Genomic DNA, 22,056 nt, shown 5'->3' with positions numbered 1-22,056 from the left:
AATGCTGTTCTGAGCATTGGTGTACAAGCAGGGACTATCATTAAAAAAAAAGAAAATCCCAGCTTTATTGACATAAATTGACATGTAACATAGTGTAAGTTTAAGTTGTACAACTCGTTGTTTTCATGCATTCAGATATTGTAACATGATTACCACTACAGCCTTAGCTAACACCTCCATACTACTATTTCCTTTGTGTGCTGAGGACACTTACGGTTTACTCTCTTAGCAACTTTCAAGTGACTAATACAGTGCTGCGAGCTATAATCACTATCCTCTATGTTAGATTCCCAGAACTGCTAAGGTATTAACTGGAAGTTTGTCCCCTTTGACCAATATCTCTCCATTTTCCCTTCCTTTAGACTCTGGTAACCACCACTCTGCTTTGTTTCTCTGAGTTCAGCTTTTTTAGGTTCCTCATATAAGTGATGTGCTATAATGCTTGTCTTTCTCTGTCTGACTTATTTTACTTAGCCTGATTCCCTTGAGATTCATCTAAGTTGTTGCACATAGCAGAATTCCCTTTTCTCGTGGCTGAAAAATATTGCATTATATCCCATATATAGCTCTAGTATACAATTTTATATAGTATGTGTGTGTGTGTGTGTGTGTGTGTGTGTGTTTCTTTCTGTCCATTCATCCATTCTGTTGGTGGACTCAGGCTGTTTCCATATCTTGGCTATTGCAAATAATGGCACCATGACAGTGGAGGGGTAGATGCCTCTTTGAGATCAAAGGAGATACTATTCTGGTTTTTTTTTTTTTTTTAAGATTTTTACTTTATTCATTTGAGATAGAGAGAGCACAAGCAGGGGGAGCAGCAGGCAGAGGCAGAGGGAGAAGCAGCCTCCCCCCTGAGCAGGGAGCCCAATGCTGGACTTGGTCTCAGGACCCTGGGATTATGACCTGAACCGAAGGCAGGCACTTTACTGATGGAGCCACCCAGGCGCCCCAAAGCAGGTTCTATTCTTAATCCCATTTTCTAGGTAAGAAAATGCATCTGAAACAGATGCAAAGTCAGCAACCAAATCTGCATCTGTCCACCTCTGAGTCCAAGCTCTTGACAGCTATCTCTGTCACCTCCCTCCTTTGACAAGTATGACGGATACCCTAAATAGTGCTCTGTCATGCTTGAGGCCATAGGAGGCTAACAGCTCTCTCCTATAAAAGACTTTCTGGCTTCCCCTCCAGCAGGGACAACTGTTCAAAGACGTGTGGCCCACTTTCAATTTGAACCCTCCCGATCTGTTCATCTCATTGCCCCACACCTACTTCATCCTCCCTGTTGAGCTCCTTCAAGGGTGAAGGTGAAGGAATCCGTAATGTCAGGAGCTACCCTTACTCTTCTAAATTCTTAATTCTTAATTCTCTTAGCCCTTTGCTAACCTGATGGGGCAGGTAGTATTATTATTATCATCCTGTGTCCTGTGTGAGGTGGTGGAGTCACCCAGCAGTTAATCCTCCCCCCACCCCACCAAGGTTCACACAGCTACTGAGCGGCAGAATTGGACATGGGCTGCACGCGCTCCCTGCAGCAGAACAATGCCGCATCTTGGACTAGAGAGAAATTCAGATGCACTTGCAGAGGCAGCATCTCAGAGTCAGAAGACGACCCTCCAGCCAAGCCGAGACAAACATAGCTGAGGCAGTGGATCATGCGGAGCCTGCTGCTCTCCAGCTCTGCGCACATGCTCTCGCTGGGCTCAGGTCTTCCCTCTTCACAGCAGGCTGAGCGGCAAACCCGGAGGCCATTGCAGCTGCCTCGCTCTTCTACGGCCCTCTTGGGTGTGGGAGCTGGTGGAGGCAGACGTGGCAGATAATTTGTATTATGGCCGCTTCCCCCTCCACGTAGCTGGAGCCAAGGTCTGGGGTTGGGGGGAGGGCGAGAGAGACACAGAGATACAGAGACGGAGACACAGGGAGGTGCTGCCTACTGCCTCTGTATTTATCCCAAATCCATATATTATTTTGGAACACTCAGTATTGCAAAAATATGTGAAGGGATACAGCACTCCTTTTGCCATCTGGTCTCAGAACCTTCCCAAGAACTGTAGCTTCATTTAATTTTGTTGTGTTCCTTTCTCAACCTTTTTGTGCTTTCTGTCATCTTTTCTTGGCTGCATTTTTGGGTTTGTTTTGCCTTCAGTTTTTTGCTCCTTTAGCTGCTTCTGGGTTTTCATTTTTACAAAGAAATACCAGCTCGCACTAATTAGAGTTGTGCCAAATTCTTTATTTGGCATGGCACTACCTCATGGCTATTTTCTTAACTTTGATCTGGAGCTTTGGAGTGATGTGTGGATTCTTTTTTTTTAAATGCCCCAAGCAGATGCACCAACCAGCTTGAACGTTGGTAATGAGGAAGCAGTAGGACTCTGTGGTCTCAGAGTTTCTTGGCAGTGCCTTCATGGCAAATGTTCCCATGAAATGAGTGTAGTGGACCAGGCCCAGTCATTGCTACTGGTTCCAAAGTCCTTTTAAATGAGCAAAAGTGTTGGCACTCATCTAATGGGAATGCAACTCCAGCAAGGTTGCTCAGAACATACTGGGCAAAGGTTTCTCACTATGTAAGTGGGAGGTTCCAGATAAGCCGAGGAGGAAGGCTTGAATGATCTGTGTCGTCATGGATGAGAGTTGGACTCATTATAAACTCATATTTGGCTTCATATAGATGCAGATGGTTAAATATAGAAATATTTATGTATGCGGATTAGTATGCACCTATATCTTCTTGCTCTGTCAGCCAAGAGGAACTAGAAGCAGCAATACCCCAGCATCAGTGAGCACATCTCCACCCACATCTTGGTTTCTAATACCATTCTCCAAAAATGGGAATGAGGGCTTCTTGGAAAAATGGCTGCCGGTAGGACTGGGCATGAAATCTATGAGATGAGCCTGATACTGAACATCTTACAGTGGAAGAATGCAAGGAAGTGCTCAGAACAACAGCCACAAAGGCACTTGGTGAATTATATCTCCTGAATGAGAAATGAAGAGGCTTATCATGAGTTACATGGATAGTTTCTGACCACATTTCACTCTTATTAAAAACCAGGTGCTTGGCACTAACGGCTGACTTTCTGTAGCCTCTCTTGTGATAAGGTGGATGCTGGCCGTCTTTGCTGCTCCTGGGAGTAGGTGAGCCCTGAATTCTTCTCCTCAGGTTCACAACCACCGAGCTGCCCTCAGGTAGTTTTGAAGACAGGGGCCAACCGAAATGAGGAGAGTGAAAAATAAATCACATTTCTGTGGAGAAAATCAAGTCATTGCAACTCAATTATTAATGCACAGAACTGTTATGTAATGTAGCAGCCCAATTAACAGGTGTCTCTTGAGGAATAATCAAGGCTTAATTTGGCATGATAATTAGTAACCTCCCCTCCCAGCTTTGGATGAAGGCCCCGGTAGGACAGCCTGATGGCTGGTAATGAGGCAGGATCACTTACTTTGCAGCCATGTTAATTGTATCTTTCTGTGCATGGGGACAAAACAGATTTACTTGTTTCTAGATGCTGGGATGTGCCACTGGTCTAATAGAGTTGTACTCATTTTCTGGTCTTGCCAACCCTGGCTGTTCTGAAGGGCAATGCTGTTATACTTTTGAGATTTCTTTAATTGGCTGAATGTAATGGCTACTCTGCAGATTTTCTTTTTTTTTTTGATAGACTTGGTGGCAGAATTCCAGTCTTACAAGACATATGGCCAGAGTTGATATGTTCTTAGGATAACATGAAATTGTCCCATTTTGTATATCTGCATAGGCAGCTATCTCCTGCATATGTCCCAGGGCACGCTTGTTTATTACAATTAAATGCTAGACCTGTATAGTGGCAGAAAACAAAAAATATGAACTATTACAAAAGTCTGTTATTGTTACTAAAAAATAAAGGAAGACACATAGAACAATGAGAAAACAACTGCCTCTAACCATCCTTCAACTGAGATACAACTACTATTAACATTTTGGCATGCTGTCTTTCCAGTTACATGCATACACACATGCGCATGCATACACACACACACACACACACACACACACACCCCTACCCACATATACCTCTTTATTCAGATGTGATATCTGTTTGCAAAATTGGGATCATGTGTGCATGCTAATTTGTTAATATGTTGTTTGATCTTAGCAACAGTTTTTGAATTAGTTCTATGCCAGGTTTTCCTAAACTGTCCTTCTCTGAAGTTTGGGATCTGCTGGTCTGTGTTCTGAGAATTAAGCTGAGACAATGTGCATTTTCTTTCACTCCGTCCTACCCTCCACCCCACCCCGGTACCATGCAACATTCCTGTATGGAAGTTTTATTTTAAATGTTAAAAAACTTTATTTAGGAGAAAAATAATTTCTTCCCTAATCACAAGATAAGAGACCTTGCCGTAAACTGTACTTGTTAAAATGCTACTGTGCATTTAGATAACTCTTCGTTTTTTAAAAGTTTTGTTTTGCTATTGTAAACATCACTGCAGTGAACATCCTTTAAATATACATTTTTGAGTGTGTCCAGTATTTTCCTAAATTAATCCATAGATGAGTCAGGTGTCAAAAGGCATATATATTTTAAGGTTTTGGACTTAGTCTGGTAAACTGCTGTCTCCAGAAGGTCATGTGCATTTACAAACCCACCCAGAAAGCACATGAAACTCTCCCTCCTTTTTTTTTCTGCTCTGAAGTACATTTTTAATTCTGGATTCTGCAACTTTATTGGTGATGCAGGAGACCAGAAGAGAAAGTTTATTAAATTCTTATTTATGTATTCAATTTGCATCAGGCTTTTCCTTCCCCCAGCTCAAGGCACCACGTGGAAAACATTAAACTTGTAGCTCTTAGCTTGTTAATCTGAGAGAGAGGGGCCAGGGAGAAGATGGCGGGAATGGGTAAAGAGTGTGGCTGGAAGGAACGAGCTGCACAGCAAAGTCAAATCTGGGAATAATAATCCTGTGGAGTATCGTCTGAGGTCCTGTCTCAAAACCCTAGCTCCAGAATGAAGCCCTTTCCCCTCCCTCCTCTTGATTCCCTCTTACATGGTAGTAGGAAAGGCCACAGTGAATTTCTCATTTGGTCGCTCCCACAGTCCCTTGGCTGAACAGGCCAGTGGGGCAGAAGACCAGCTCTGTCTTCTCTTACTGAGTCCTGCTCTCTCGGGGGTGGGTCCCTCCTAAAGGGTGACAGTTTTTATCTTGCCCAAAGTCATCGTATGTGATAGCAGAGATCCTGCAAGCAAAACCACTGTCCTCCCAGCTACCTTAAGGCCATAATCTATTTTCTTTTCTCTCTCTTTTCTTAAATGAGGTGAGGATTAACTTCTGAGAGGATATGGTTTTCCAGCTAACATTCTGGTGAAAAATATGCCCTTCTCCAACACCACCCAGCAAAGGTCCTTATACTCTTTTCGCCGTGTTCCTCCCCCCACTCTGTTAGACAATTCCATACCAATATTTTTTCATTCAGTGATTTAAGATTCTCTTAATTGCTTTACTGGAGGGAAATAGAACACATTTTAAGCCAACAGCTGAGCGATTTGCTATGACAATTCTGCCACTATGCATTCGCTTAATTTCCAATTAATCAAACATTCAATAAATCATTAGTGTAATTATACCTGCCCTCATCTCCTTGCCCCAGCACATTAGCTCCAAACAGGCAGCCCCCTTGCCCGGCTGTGGGGAAAGTGTTCATTCGTCTGCCCTGGCTGGGTGTGCATCCTTGCTCCCTGTGAGCCTTGAGAAACGACGGGTAAGAAATTGTAATTATTTCAGGCACCACAAGTTCGCTTGGTTTCCCTCTTCTCTGCTTCTCACTCCAATGCTTTCCCAACAACTTAAGCCAACATCATAGCATCCCAGTAGCAGTGGCTGGTTAATTTCAGCAAGTTTTTTTTTTTTAATCATTTTTATTTCCCGACTGTGCCTCTTTTCTAATTACACCATCTCCCCAGGTGAGCGATAATTCCCTCATCACCATATATCTCAAGCACAGATTATTAAAATAATATAGCTTATGTCATATAAATGTAACAGAAAGTATCTTAAAGATGCTTTATTGAAAGCTGGCAAATTGGTTCAACAGATGAATGTTTTAAGGCCTGTTTTTAAAAGGTTGCACAAGTATAAACCCACTGAATTGGTGCTGTAGTTTCACACGAGCGGATGCAATTATTTTAAGCATCTAACTGTGCAAAAGACAGATCTGAAAGGGAAAGAGCTAAATTCTCTGAGATTAATTAAAGGGTTTCGTTTTGCTCTTGATTTAAAAATAAATTTCAAGCATGCATCACTTGTTATTCTCCTGAAGAATTTGCATTACAGAGTTTTAAGAAAAATACCGAGAACGTTAAGCTTCATGAGTTCTTCATACAATATAACTGGCAGCTCGTAAAAAGAAAGGTTGACCTATTGTTGCAACAGCATATTCTCCTATATACTTCTTTATACTTTTCCATTTGCGAAGGGTATTAATCTTAAAACTCATTTCCAATGTAAGATTGTGCATTTACATGAATTTCCCATAAGATTGCTCTTGATTCGATCCATGCCCATTGATTTAATTTCTTTTACGTCTCAGAGCTGGTGGTGCTGAAGGGTTTATGGTAATTATAGTGTTGTGGGTTTCAGTGGAACTGTTCCCTGGTACCTTAAGTGTGGGTTTGATTCTCTCTAACTCCGCTCAGCCCTGGAGATAATGCAGCAAATATCTCTGAGGCAGCGAGCTCGCAGGCCAGATCAGAATCCTGGCTGGTACACAGCCCGAAGGCAAGGGGAGACTGGAGAGGGAATGGCCCGGGGCTACTGGCCAGATGGATTGCTGTTCTGAGGGGGCCCTTTAAGGTGAATCACTTGGCAATTTTGTGAGTTGGCAGACGGTACAGCCACCTGTGCTCAACGTGAAATGAGATACAGGCAACCTACTGGTCTGAAATATGCTGCTCACCCTTTGAGAGATGGTGCAGTGTCGCAAGAGGTGGTTTTCCTAATAGTAGGGTGTGGGGGAAGGCAACCACAGCAAAACACAATGAGTTTTGACTTGGATTGACTAGGGTTCAAAAATCTCACAAACCCCAGTTTTCATCTGTAACAGCACTGCCCAGTGAAACATGATGCAAGCTGCATATGTCATCTTGGTTTTTCTAATAGCCACCTTAAAAAAAAATAGAAATATGGGGCACCTGGGCAGTTCAGTTGATTAAGCTTCTGCCTTTGGCTCAGGTCATGATCCTAGAGTCTTGGGATCGAGCCCTGCATCGGGGTCCCTGCCTGGTGGGAAGCCTGCTTCTTTCTCTCCTTCTGCCTGCCGTTCCTCCTGCCTGTGCCTGGGCTCTCTCCCTTTCTTTGTCAAATTAATAAATAAAATCTTTAAAAAAATTAAAAAAAAATAGAAAGAAATAGGTGAAGTTAATTAAATAATATATTACATCTAATTCATTATATCCAAAGTGTTATCCATTCAGCCTATTGTCAATATAAAAATATCTTACATTCCGTTTTTCATAGTAATTCTTTGAAACCCATTGGGTATTTTGCACCTGTAGCAATTTCCCTTCAGACTTGACACAGTCCAAGTGCTCAGCAGCCACCTCATGTGGTGAGGCTACCATATTGAATGGTACAAATCTAGCTCATACATTATCAGGATATTTCCAGTTGGAAGAGAGGAAAACTAGAGTCAGATTATCTTCATCAAGAAAAGACCATTTGTTTCTTTTTGTTTGTTTGTTTGTTTGTTTTTTACCATTTGTTTCAAGTATGACTAGATCTAGAAACCCAGACGCTGGAACGCCTGGGTGGCTCAGTTGGTTAAGCAGCTGCCTTCGGCTCAGGTCATGATCCCAGCGTCCTGGGATCGAGTCCCACATCAGGCTCCTTGCTCGGCAGGGAGCCTGCTTCTCCCTCTGCCTGCCACTCTGTCTGCTTGTGCTCACTCTCACTCCTCTCTCTCTCTCTCTCTCTGACAAATAAATAAATAAATAAATCTTTAAAAAAAAAAAAAAAAAAAAAGAAACCCAGACGTTGCTTTCAGAATTCCCATGTTTAGGCTCTACTTGCTCTTACATGGTTGGTTAGATGACAGAAAAATGGCCTGTGGAGACCCCAAACCTGTGTGCTCTTAAGTTTGTGACTCCAGAGATTGAGAGACCATCTTCCCCCACAGATCTAGCAAAAAAAAAAAAAAAAAAAAAAAAAAAAAAAAAAAAAATTAGGAAATACCCTTTCCAGAAGAAAGGAGAGGTGATGATGGCCAGATCCATCCAGGCTATACAGTGGACAGGGGCATTCCCCAAAAGGACCATGAGGGGGCAAATCCAAGACATACCCACTGCAAATGAGATGATACAATCTACTTTAAAGGTTACCAGAGGGACTGCTCAGGCAGAACTTTGGAATCATTCTTGATTCCTCTTTTTCTTAAATATGGTGCTCATAATGCCTCCCCCGGGAAAACTAGTTGACGTCTCAGCATATCCATAAATGGGCTGCTTCCCACTGTGACAGTCACCCTGGCTCAGGTCCCATCATCTCTTGCCTGGATCACTGATGCAGCCCCCTACTTCCACTTCCACTGTGGTACCCCTCTCCCCCTATGACTTCCATCTCCCTGAGAATAGAAGCCATTGTCTTTGCCATTTCTCACAGGGCCCCCACACACCCGTCCCTGCCCATGTTCTTACCTTGTCTCTTGTTACTTCTGTCCTCACTGACCCCAATCCTGCCACCCTGGCCTCCTTGCTCCAGTCTTGATTCTCCTTGGAGATTTTGCATTGTGTGTTTCCTCTGCCTGGAGCAACCTCTTCCGGAGACTTCTATGTCTTCAACCTTCCTCCCAACTTAGGTCTTAACTCAAATACTACTTTTTTTTTTTTTAAAGATTTTATTTATTTATTTGATAGAGAGAGATCACAAGTAGGCACAGAGGCAGGCAGAGAGAGTGAGAGGGAAGCAGGCTCCCTGCCGAGCAGAGAGCCTGGCGCAGGACTCGATCCCAGGACCCCGAGATCATGACCTGAGCCGAAGGCAGCGACTTAAACCCACTGCGCCCCCCAGGTGCCCCTCAAATACTACTCTTTCAGTGAAGCTTGCCATATTGAAAAGTATACTTCCCTACATTTCTCATCCCCCGTCCTTGCTTCTTAGCTGTACCATTTAGCATTACATAACGTATCTTAGTGATTTTTGTTCCCTCTCTCTGCCTCTCTTCCTCTGTCTGTCTCTCTCCCTCCCTCTCTCACACACACTAGATTCTAAAGTTCCTCAAGGGAAGATAGATCTTAGGCTCAAATAAATTAATGATGTGCTTGGGATAGGGACATACTCAGTGAAGAGTAACCATCACCATTATTTGACACCAGAGGCTGTTTCCACGGACAATGAGGATAAAGAATAAAATGGAACAGTGCTATGAACAGTTATGTGCCGACACCCAGTCTTCTGGGTCACCCAAATATACATGTGGCCACATGTGTCGGATACCACATTTTTGAAATGGTACATCTGTTCTAGACATGAACTAGCTAATTGGCCTTATGAGCAGGCCACGGTGATAGCATTTGGTAAGTTTCACTGTGCATCTTGACTTTTCTCTCATCCTTCCAGAATTGTTCTTCCCCAGTCTTCTCCATCTCAACGAGTGGCATCTACCAGTAGCCCAGGGCATCATCTTAAAAACTTCAGCCTAGCTCAACAAATAAGCCTCATTGCAATACCTCCCCTGGCAGGATAATATAATTTCAGCATTCATTATTGCATTCATTTATTCAGAAATGTTTAATTGAAAACCTGTCATGGGGTAGGCAGTTTGATAGATAGAGCAGTCAAAATACTGCTCAGTTGGTTGGGCATCTGCCTTCGGCTTAGGTCATGATCCTGGAGTTCTGGGATCAAGTCCCGCATCCATCCGGCTGTCTGCTGAGCAGGGAGCCGACTTCTTCTTCTCACTCACCCTGTATGTTCTCCCTCTCCCTCTCTCTCTTTCTCTCAAATAAATAAATAAATACTTATTTATTTATAATAAATATATAAATATAATATAAAAAATGTCTCTCTCAAATAATAAATAAATAAATACATACATAAAATCTTAAAAACAATAGAAAGAAATATCCTTCTATCCTTCAAGATCTCCAAAAAATGTGCCCCCTTCTCTCCGACTCCTCCTTCCACTTCCGTAGTCCAGGACACCATTTTGTAGTTGGACTGTGCGATCTCTGCCTCACTACTCTCACGTTCTCTCTCTGTCTTGCCTTTCTCCAGCCCATATTCTGCTTGGAGCCCAGGAGAATGTTTTCTTCTTCACATACAACTCTGATCCTATCACTTCCCTGTTTTTCAATAGTAACTGTCTCTCTGGCTAAAGTCCTAGCGTCCCACGAGGCTCTTCATGATCTGGCTCCTGCTAATCTCCCTATTCCTGGCTCCTACCAAACTCCTTTAAACTCTAATCTCCAGACTGGGATCTCTCACACTCAGCACTGTTGACAGTTTGTGTTGGGCCTTTTTTTTTTGTTGTGGGTCCATCCTGTCTACCTTAGGGAGTTTAGCAACAGCCCTGGCCATTAGCACCCTTTCCCAATTGTGTCAACCAACACTCTCCCCAGCCATTGTCATATGTCCCTTAGTGTCCAGGTGTTGAACATTCATATATTAAAAGTCAGGCCAGCAGGTAAAGGTGAGGGGAGATGCTGGGGCATATCCCCCATGTCTGATACACATGGTCATTCCAAGATTTTGAGTCTACAAAACTCTGAGATGGGCAGTGCCATTTTCAAAACAGTGGGACTTATTAGGACGGCTGTTTAGTTTCTTGGACTAGCAAACGCTTCATTTTCCAGAGGTTGCATTTAGGATTCTGGTGGCTCTCAGGTCTCTAGGTCTCTAGAAGGTAACTGGAAATGGGGAGGCTAAAAGAGGAAATAGATTGGAACTGAAGAACCTAGGTGTGGAGGCATGTTTGTGGAGGTGGTAGTTAAGCCTTAAAGAGAAAGGTAGGAAGTATGGGGAGGAGGGATAACCGGAGAAGACTGTAATTGGGATTAGCTTTGCCACTTCTAACGTCTCTGTGCAGCAGTGGGGACTGGGGAATGCAGTGATGACTGCCGCTTGGGACTAAGCCACAGCGTTTCCAAATAGAGACTTTAACAAACACTCCTCGGAATGAATTTAAGGGGCTAAACCTTATCACTCACACACACAGAGCAGGGAACCTTCCCCTGAGGCAATGCAGGAGAAAGTTTGAAACTTTTTAGAAACCCTGTTCTATTGAATTATCTTCAAAAGTGCTTTAGAGTGTGGGGCCACTGTGAGGAGGGACAGATGGGGTTAGTGATTTTGAATGCTACAGCTTTATCTTGGTGCATTATAAATGTGTGATGCTACTTAATGCAGCAAGCCATCAGGTTAATAAACAAATGATTGCCAAGTTTGTAATTGGCAAGGAAGGAGGTTATAATCTATAAGGAGCTTTGTGTCCCAACCAATTTACTCTCTAACAGAACTCCATTGCCTCCGTTGCCGGAAACTCCTGAGGAGCCTTAAGAGCTAAAAAACCAGACAGGCTGAGCCTGGTTTCTCTAGCGACTTTTCCTTTTTGGCTCCATCTCCCACCCAGATAACACACTTGGAAAACCCATTTCTTTAAAAGGCAGCTGCTCACCTGGCCCCGTGATGCCTGGTTTGTTGTTTGCGGTGACTTTATCTTGAGAATTGGAAAGAAGTGAATGGCATGGCAGGATCCATTTTAAGCCCTTGCAGGCTACACAAAATCAGGCAATAAAACGGTATGTTTCACGAGAACGTTAGCTAATACCATCCAGATTTCTTAGCAGAGTAGGAAGGCCCTTGGGATCCAGTTTCTGCCTATGACTGAGGTCATAGGATGCCCCCTTTTTCCTCGGTTCCTTGGTTAATCAGAACCACCAGGCACAAGTGACCAGATCTGCGGTGCCCACTCCAGGACATACTGTAAACCTAACGGCCTATATGAACGGAGCCACTACAGTGCATGAGCTCACCTTGACAACTGTGCACAGCGGGCCTGGTGCAGAGAAGAGATTTTAGAGTCAACTTTGGCATGTGGTAAATCCCACAGAGAAAAGAAGGACCTTGGACATATTTCTTCATTTATAAAATGAGGATTATAATAATACCTTCCTCATACTATTGCTGTTACAAATGACAGAAGAGTAGATTTTTTTTTTCCCATTTTGTTTTGCTTTATTTTGCTTTGCTGCAGTTCTCATAGTATGTGGCCAACTATATTTTCATGTGTCTGTTGCTACATCAGAATTCTGTTTGTGCGCTTGTTGCCTGTCTGGCCAGCACTACTCTTCCATCTTCTAGGAACGGAGCCCATCTCAGAATTGTTGGGGGAGCAGCACTTACAGTCCCTATTATTCAGACAGAACTGCCACCTCCCTTGAGCGCCGGAAATCTGTCCATGACCCAGGCGTGTCCATTCAGCCTTTCCCATTCTTCTGGACATGGGGACTGGCTTACCAATGGGCATGTAACCAGGAAAGAGATTCTTTTTCCTCGAGTCACTAAATGAATGGGATATAAGCTTGGGATATCTGATGGCCATGTTGTAGTACATGGCTGTTGTAGACTGACTATTCCCCCCACCAAAGAAAAATTTGTATGTTGAAACCCTAACCTCCAATATGAGGGTGGGGCCACTGGGAGGTGACTCGGTCGTGAGTCCTCACAATGTGATTGATGCCTTTATGAGAAGAAACTGGGGATCTTGCATGCATGTATGTGCTCTCTCTCTGCTCCCCACCATGTAAGGATACAATGAGGAGTTGGCCATGTGCAGACCAGGAGGTGGCCTCCTGCCTGACATGAAGTCCGTTGGTGCCCTGGCCTTGAACTTCCTAGCCTTCAGAACTGTGAGAAATAAATGTTTATTCTTTAAGCCACCCTTTCTTCAGTATTCTGTTATAGCAGCCTGAATGGACAATGAGGGGGAAAATCCAGTCTGAACACAAAACAAAATTTTAAAAATATATTTATTTCTGAAATAATTTGAATGTCAGCCCTTGTATCTAAATGGAGCCCGAAGCCCTGAAGTTTTCATTTTTGTGATAGATCACCCCCACCCCAGCTTTTGTGTATAAAGTAGTTCAAAATATAGTACTGAATTGTGCACCCTCCAATAGAATCTGTTCTACTAGAGCATGAGAAATTTGAGAGCAGGTTGGTGTATCTTCGTGACACATTTTGGCATTCATTATGTCAAGTTCAAAAATGCCAAACTTAGAAGTTCAGAGGCTGAGATTTAACAACCGCAAATCGTGCATAGTCAACCAGATGAATTAAGATAGCCCGTGAGCCTGAGACACCCAAGTCATTTTTTACCTAGAAATATAGCAATTTTTATATGTCACATTCTGGATCGACTCTCCCTGTCAGCTCAGCAAGTGTCTTCGGAGCTGACAAGTGATAAACCAGTTGAGAGCCCCGGTCATGTGGTTTGGTTATTGATGGTGCTGCTGGATCAGGGATGTGTCATTAGCATGCGTTTGGAGGCTATGAGTCCGTCCATGTACCCAAAGGAAAGAGGAGTTCTTCAGATACTCCTTTGATTTACCCAGAGAGAGAATGGCTTCTGCCCAGAGGGGTCCTGGAAGTGAAGGCATGAGGTCTTTGTCCTTTTCAAAGCCAGTAACTAATTCTCACCCAGCTGGAGGGGATATTTCTGCAGAGAACCTAAATACTGAGTTTTCTTGCCAAGAGATCCTGGTCCTTTCCTTCCATCGTCTTGTTACTACAAAGTCACCATACAAAATTTAACAGTCGCTAGTATTTATTTCTCGGTCCTTTCCATGTGTCAGGTACCCCAGTGCTGTTCCAGGCCCTGGGGAATGGAGTGCTGAATGGCACTGGCCTATCCTTGTTCTTGTGAAGTGTATAATTTAGTGGAAGGGATGGATGATAAAGAAGCTGATATGTGAACAAGATAATTATGGGTTTGATAAACGATGTAAAGGAATCTGTAGGGTGATGTGATAAACAGTCATTGGTGGCGGTGATAGTTCCTGACAGTAGAAGAAGCTCATCTGTTAGAATGGATGGCTTCGAGGTGAAGCCCTCTCTGAGGAAGTCAACATGTGAATGGAGACGTACAGGTAGAGGAAGGGCCAGCCAAGGATAATTCAAGAAAGGGTGTTGTTGCAGGCGGGGAGAACAGCAAGGGTAAAGTGCCTGAGGCTGGAAAGAGCTTGGCATGGAGAAGGACCAGATGTAAACTCAGTATTGCTGGTATATAGCGGGTGGGAAGGAGGGATATGTGGGATGTGGGCTGGGTTAGGAACAGGTAGTAGTCAGGACGTAGTGGGACCCATATAAAGGTTAGAAAGCTTGGGTTCCACTCATGAGTGTGCTACCTTATTTCCTCTTCATATGGGCTCATGACGTAGGCACTCCTGAAGGTTGTTTTTGAAGTCCGCACCAGTCGTGGGTAGCAAAACCATGGTTCACCAGTTCTCTTTCCAGGGTCCGTCCAGTTCACCCTGACCGGATCCCACCATGACCTTAGCTGGTTTCTGTACCACAGATGGATCCAATAAGTGACGGACAAATGCCTGTTAATGCCTATTTAACATAAGTATCACAGGGGTAATGAAGGTAGATGTCTTAGCTCAGTGCCAGGCAGAGTCAGTGCATGATAAATAGTGTGAGGCTTCCTCTGCCGCTGCCCAGTCTCCCTCTCATGTTAGTTATCGACATGGATAAACTGAGGTAAAATAAACATAACGTACGATTTGCCTTCTTAACCATTTTAGACCATACAGTTAAATAGTGGTAAATATATTCACATTGTTATATAACCAATCTCCAGAACCTTTTCATTTTGCAAAATTGAAAATTTAGACTCATTTATTTATTTTTTTAAGACTTTATTTATTTATGTATTTGTCAGAGAGAGAGACCATAAGCAGGCAGAGGCAGAGAGAGAAGCAGGCTCCCCGCTGAGCAAGGAGCCTAACGTGGGACCCAATCCCAGGACCCTGGGATCGTGACCTGAGCCAAAGGCAGTGGCCTAAACAACTGAGCCACCCAGGTGTCCCGAAAATTTATACACATTTAAAAATAACTCCCAATTCCCTCACCCCAGCCCCTGGCAGCCGTCATTCCGTTTTGTCTCCATGAGTGTGACTCCTCTAGTTCACCTTGTCTGAATGGAATCGGTCTTTTAACTAGCTTATTTCACTTAGTACAATATCCTCAAAGTTCATTCATGATGTTACACGGATCATCTTTTCCTTTTGTTTAAAGCTGAATGATGTTCCGTTGTATGTATAGACCCCACTTTACTAACTCGTCCGTCTGTGGGTGAATGTTCGGATTACTTCCACTTCTTGTCAATTGTGAATAATGCTGTTCTGAGCATGGGTGTACACATTTCTTTTCAAGACCTCGCTTTCCATTTTCGTGGGTATATAACCCAAAACTGGAGATGCTGGATGATATGCTAAGTCTATTTTTAGTTTTTTAGGGAACGGCCACATGGCTTTTCCACAGGAGCGGGACCATTTAGCATCCCGACCAATAGTGCACGAAGTTTCTAATTTCTTCACATCCTTATCCGTATTTGTTGTTTTCTGCGGCTGTTTTTGTTTGTCTGTTCGTTTTCATTTTTTATTTTTATAATAGCCCTGCTAGTGGGTGTGAGGTGCTGGTCTCATGTTATCTGGGCTGTCTCCTCGGGAAGTCTGTCATTGGTACAGTAGCTGGGAACACCATCCCCATCCGTCTGCAGCTTCCTAATAAAAGGGACTATGGGCCATTGATGGGAATCTTTACCATACAGAAAAACTTGGCATGTGGCTCAGGACAATAGTCTCATGTATTCAGTACGATGTTTGTTTGGTGTTTATGAGAATCCACAGACTTCTTCAGAATAATCGAGAGGACCTTGAGTTTTTGTCTTATGCACTTGAAAGTATCCATACCAAACTCATGTAAACATGGCTAAAATGCTGTTTCTCTCTTAGTTGTGTGGCCCATAATTAAATGATTTGTAGGAGCAATCCGAATTAAGGGCCCCGTTCATCAATAGTACATGAATTATGTAGGCACATCTTCATTTTTACATTATTTATCTCAGCGGCCAGATGGGTACGTTGGCTGTAATATTCATCAGTAAGAAATCCAAATGGCACAGTGACATCTGTGCCTGGTCTGACCACCCGTGGGCTACAGTGCATACTTGTGGTTGGGGACTAGGGGACCTTATGCTTCTAGAAAATTCAGGAGTGCTGCAAGTTCTGGTGCCTGACACTTGATTAGTCACCCCTAAGTAGGTCCCATCAGAGTGAAGTAGAAAGGATCTGAGAGATGCCAGAGCTTTGGGGAAGGAAAGACAATATCCTCTGAGTGGTGATGTTGACACCAGGATTCTCACAACCCATCTGTCTTGGTGTTTAATGCTAATGTAAAACTTATAATAATAGCAGTAGCTAATGTTTAGGAAGGCAGTATCGTACAGTGGATGCTATGATACAGATGTCTGTGTCCCCCCACAATTCATGTATTGAAACCTAACCGTCAGTGAGGCGGTATTAGGAGGTGGGGCCTCCGGGAGCTGACTAGGTTACGAAGGAGGAGTCCTCATGAATTAAATTAACGCCCTTATTAAAAGACCCCTGTGAGTCTGACTATAGCCATATGAGGTACAAAGACACTGGATCTGTTGGTGCCTTGATCAGGACTATGATGAATAAATGTTTGTTGTTTGTCAGCTACCCAACTTATGGCTTTTTTGGGGGGTGCTTTTTTTTTTCTATAGCAGCCGAAACAAACTACGGCAGTAGGTGGATAAAAACGTGGGCCTAGGGGCTTAAATCCCAGCTCCCCCACTAAGTACTGTGTGGCTTTGGGCAAGCAGTTTCCTCATATTCTGAACCTGGACCGTGATGTAACATAGGCGCCTCCTGAACACAGTGGTTGTGAGGAGAACTTGAAAAGATATGGTCATAAAGTGGAGTACCATGCGGCTGTGGACAAAAAAAAAGGATAAAGATCTAGAGGAACTGCTGTGGAGTGATCTCAAAGATATATTATGTTATATACAGCTGGCTCCTATTTGAGTAGGAAAATACAGTTCTAGATTTTTATTTGCAGATACTTAACATTTCCAGAAGGTTCTAAACACAAATCTAATTGGATTCCTCTAGGAAAGTGGATGTTCAGTGGGGGATGTCTTGATTAATATTTTGTCTTGTGGTCTCTATTTTTATTTCATTATGTGATATATTAATATTTATAAGGAAAAGTTTTCAGTTTCAAAACAAAGAGTGAAATATACAAATATGCTTCTGTCCCAAATGAAGCTATTCTTTGGCGGCTGAGGAGACATCCTTTTAGTACCTGGTTGAGTCTCACCTTGACCCTCATCTTTCTGACCATTTCCTTAAGGCCTTAGCTTTATGGACCTGAGTGCCCTGCACTAGTTTCTCACCCGTGCTTCCAGGCCTCGCTCCCTGGCCAACCAGAGAACACGCACCCAGTCACAACCCAAGCAGACAATGGAGAGCCAGAAAGATCCCACACTGGCCCTTGGCTGAAGGCATGTGAGATGTCCACTGAATGGTCTGGGAGAAGTGGTATTTGCTTCACACTCAACATGTAGGAGCTTAGCTTAGTCACCAGTGCTGAAACTTCACCTCCAGCGTATATTTCTCTCCCTTTCTTATGTAAACGAACCCCAAATGGAGAAAATTCTATCATTTTAAGCTATTTTATGGGGCTATGTATTCTCTTCAAGCATTGGGTTGCACACACAGTTTGTCATTTTCCAGCAGTGCTCATTTGATTTATCAGAGATGATGCTTGGTAATTCAGTTTGATATTGTTCCCTGTATCCAGTGATAAACACTTGAGAGAAACCAGGAAATCTATTTTTTATATTAAATAATAACACTGGCCCTTTCATTATCCTTGCAGAATTGCAAATCAACCTTGCTCTCTCAGCTAAGAGAGAGGAACTAAGATTTGTTCAGTGTTGACTCCTACATAATTATGTTATTCAGTGTTAAATATAATAGAACTCTGTTTTACAGAACCAGGAGGGGGCAGTAAATTCCCTTTTTTTACTGTTATTAAAAATGAATCCCCCTGCTTTATGTGTAGCAAGATCTCACCCAGAACAGTTCTCTAGAACTTGACCAGGGTTTCCCCCACCGAGGGAAATTTTGGGGGCTTCATGATAGTCCTGGTTTCTGTAGTTTCTGTTTTCTTCCATTAGATCTTAATTCATGTCCTTTCCAATTACTTCCTGTAAATGGACAAAACCAAATTCTGCTCTTGCAAAAAAAGATCTTTTTTTTTTTTCCCACACTTTGTAAATGAGGTGAAATTATGACTTGTCTTAGGGCCGGTCTTGCTGTTCCCATTCATAAGTAGGTGACGGTGGCCTGGCAGCAGACAGACTGACATCAGAGTATAATGGTTTGGGGCGCCTGGGTGGCTCAGTCGGTTAAGCCTCTGCCTTCGGCTCAGATCATCATCTCAGGGTCCTGGGATCGAGCCCCGCATCCCGCTCTGCGCAGCAGGGAGCCTGCTTCCTCCTCTCTCTGCCTGCCTCTCTGCCTACTTGTGATCTCTGTCTGTCAAATAAATAAAATCTTAAAAAAAAAAAAAGTATAATGGTTTGGTGTGTTCAGGTCCTTGTGAAAAATGAGAGGAGAGCGGGATGCCTTTAAAATAAACAGCCACTTCCCTTGTCATATTCTACTGCCTCAGCAAATGCTGTGATTTCAAACACGTGTGCGTGCCCAGAGACCAAGGTGAGGGATGCATCTGTGGACTGGAACCTTGAGCATGCTGGCCTGCTTTCCTTTTCTTTTTCTGTGGTTGCTTCTTCCTTCAACTTACACATTTGAATACCGTTAACTTATGTAATTGCTATGTTCCCTACCCGGGTACCTAATATATCTGGCTAGTTTTAAGGAACACCAAGTTTTCTCTGTGGGATGATTTGGGGGTGGTTTGGGAATTATTATTGGCTGTGCTATAAATGTCTGGGAAGAGAAATAGAGGACACTCCCAGGACATAGTTAACACCTCCTAATGGCACAGTGTGTGTGCCACCCGGGGAAATAACTGCATACAGTAAAAATTCATCATCACTTTTAAGTATTTGGATATATGGATATATATTTTTTATTTTTTTATTTGATTATTTATTATAAAACATATACATATACATACATACACACATATGTACATGAGGGCGGGTGCACACACACACACGCACACACACACACGTGCAGTTTTGTGAGGGCAAATCACAAACCACAAGTCACAATTCCACAGAAGGAAGGGGTCAGACTCATTTTTTTCCTCCAGTTCCGACAACCCCAAAGTGCAGATTGGACATTTCTGGGCATTTCTAAAGGATATTTTCTTAAGGATCCAAGTTCTCATTAGTCTTCATTTTACAGTTGTTGCTTTTTTTCATTTTTCCCTTGCTTCCACCTACACCAGATGAAGCACAAGGCAAAAATTAGATTATACACAAATTGTACACTGATTTATTAGCCTGAGCCAGGACTTTAATGAGGGGAAAGGAAACAGTATAAATAGCTCTTGGGGGATCTGTTTGAGTAGAATTCCACAACAATGCCGAGTTTCAGTATGAATTCGGGTTGGGGTGCTCTCTCTCTCTCTCTCCTCCAAGGGGGTGATGAGGAGTGTGTCCACGTAGACACCCCCCGCAGGCACACTTACCAAATAGGCTGACATGCAGGGGGACCTGCATGAAGTACCTTGTTGACTTCAGTAGCATCCGCCCCATTTTTGCACTCGCAGGCATTCAGTCATCAATGTTCCGTTGTATTTTACCTCGTTTCCCTGTTCTTCCTGCGAGGGTACAGTAGAGGCCATTCTTGTAGTGTAGTATGTACCTGATTCCATTCTGCAATCCTACGGTCTATTTTGGAATCTCAGCTGCACCACTTAGGCACTTAGAGATGGCGGAGAAAGGAAATTCTTTTAGATTCCTTTAGCTTCCTTATCTGTAAAATGGGGACATCTACAATATGTCTGCCTACATCAGTTTCTTCTGAGACTTATATGACTTAATGCAGTCAGGCTCTTAGCATAGGGCCAGCCATGTAGTAAATACACAACAAATGTCTAACATTGTGTTGTTTATTATTATTATTATTTTACCATTTTTCTCATTTCCTTTCATTATGTGTTTGGCAAATTTCTTCAAGATGTACCAATTCCTACAGTTGCTGTATCATCTGAAGGGACGCTTCTGCAAGACGGCTTTGGTGTAGTGTATATGCCTCTAAGCAATATTCAGCTTGGGGAAATACAAGGTTGCAGTTTACTCATCAAATAACTAAAAACATAACTTGAGCAAATTTCTCTCTTGTGTAAACAGTTAAAATCCAATGTCTTGTTCTTTCTCTGTCCTTATAGAGGAAGCAAGATTCCTTGAGCCCAACTGTATTTTGAATGTTTCATAACCTTGAGAATTGTTCATCTCTATGAAGTAATCCCTTTTATTACATAATATAAAGGGAAGATAAAGTTGTTAATTCTCGATGCATCTGAAGTGGTGACATGCAGCAAACAGCTCATTATCCCCCACACAAAGCACAATTACTCAATATAGGGAAATGCTGCTCTCAGACACTGCCTTATATTTGAGCTTCCCCATGCTGGCTAATGTCGGATATTGATTCTGAATAATTCAAATAGCAATAAAATTGGGTTTTCATGACAGTCAATCAGACGCATTTTATATTTAATGCTCAATGGAAGAAACACAGTGTCTCCTTACCTTCTGAATTTCAAAGCCATTAAAGTAATTGTAGGTCATTAAGCTAAATTTCTCTGCATAATCGGGATAGTTAATCTAATTCATGTACCATTCAAAATAGAGAAGAAGGACTGACAAAATTTTAGTTAATGTGACATATGTATATGTATATATATGTAGATGTATCATAGATGTATACATACACATCACATGTGTATATACACATCATATACATATATACATCATGTATGTATATCATATATATACATAATGTGTGTATATACATATGTACATACATAGAACATTAACTAAATTTTATATATACATATATAAATTTTATATATACACGTGTGTATATATATATACCCATATGCATGTACATAAGTACACACACACATACACACAGATACTCTGAGTCAAAGGAGGGCCACTTTATCAGCATCCATTGCATTTAACACAATCAACAAATCATATGGAGGTGAGTTTAAATAATTTATTTGATCCTGTTTTTTAGGTAACCCCAACAACCTCATATATGAGTAGCTTCTGTTGAAATGGAAATACTACAGTAAGAGGCTTAGTTTATATGATTATTCTGATCTCTTCTTTCTTAGCAATCATTGCACAATAGAATTGCCTAAAATATTTTATACACACACACACACACGTGTACACACAATATACACAATATTTTATACACACACACACACGTATGTATGTATATATGACATGTAACTGGTTCCCCAATATATATCAATATATATATTAGGGGTCACCAAGCCCCAGAGGTTCTGACTTAATTGGTCAAGGATTAGGGTCTTAGCATCAGAGTTTTTGAAAATGCCCCATTTGATTTTATTGTACAGTGTGGTGTGACACCCATAGTGAATCTAATTTACTCACTCATTACTTCAGAAATTGTTTCCCAAGCACCTGCCATGTTCTGCAATTCTACAGGCATCCTGATGGCTAATGAGATGCGCAAGGTAGTCGCCAGGAGCCTTCAAAGGAATCCAACAGAAAATTTTAAAATGCAAATTTGGACCCATAGAAACCAAGACAGTGTCTCTCTATAGTTGCCTGGACAGGCTAATAATTCTGCCTCCAGGAGTACAATCAAAAGCTAGAGTAGAAAATGTTTCTGAAGGATTCCTGGCTGTCTCTAGAGCTTGCTTCCTTCTGCTCTAAGTTAAGATCTTTGTATTTGTTTGTTGGAAGGTAATTTAGATGTGAGGACACAAGTCTACCTACTTGCAAGTTAGACTGTAAAGTCATCTTCTGTGTTA

General features: G+C 42.4%; 1 protein-coding gene across 7 annotated transcripts in view; it reads left to right on the top strand.

The window, feature by feature from the left end:
- RBFOX1 (RNA binding fox-1 homolog 1) overlaps positions 1-22,056 on the top strand; it is an 861,682-nt gene that overhangs the window by 750 nt on the left and 838,876 nt on the right. The window lies entirely within an intron of this gene.

Source organism: Martes martes (assembly GCF_963455335.1).
Source record: "Martes martes genome assembly, chromosome: 18".
Classification (NCBI taxonomy): Eukaryota; Metazoa; Chordata; class Mammalia; order Carnivora; family Mustelidae; genus Martes; species Martes martes.
This window is presented reverse-complemented; position numbering and strand designations above follow the sequence as displayed.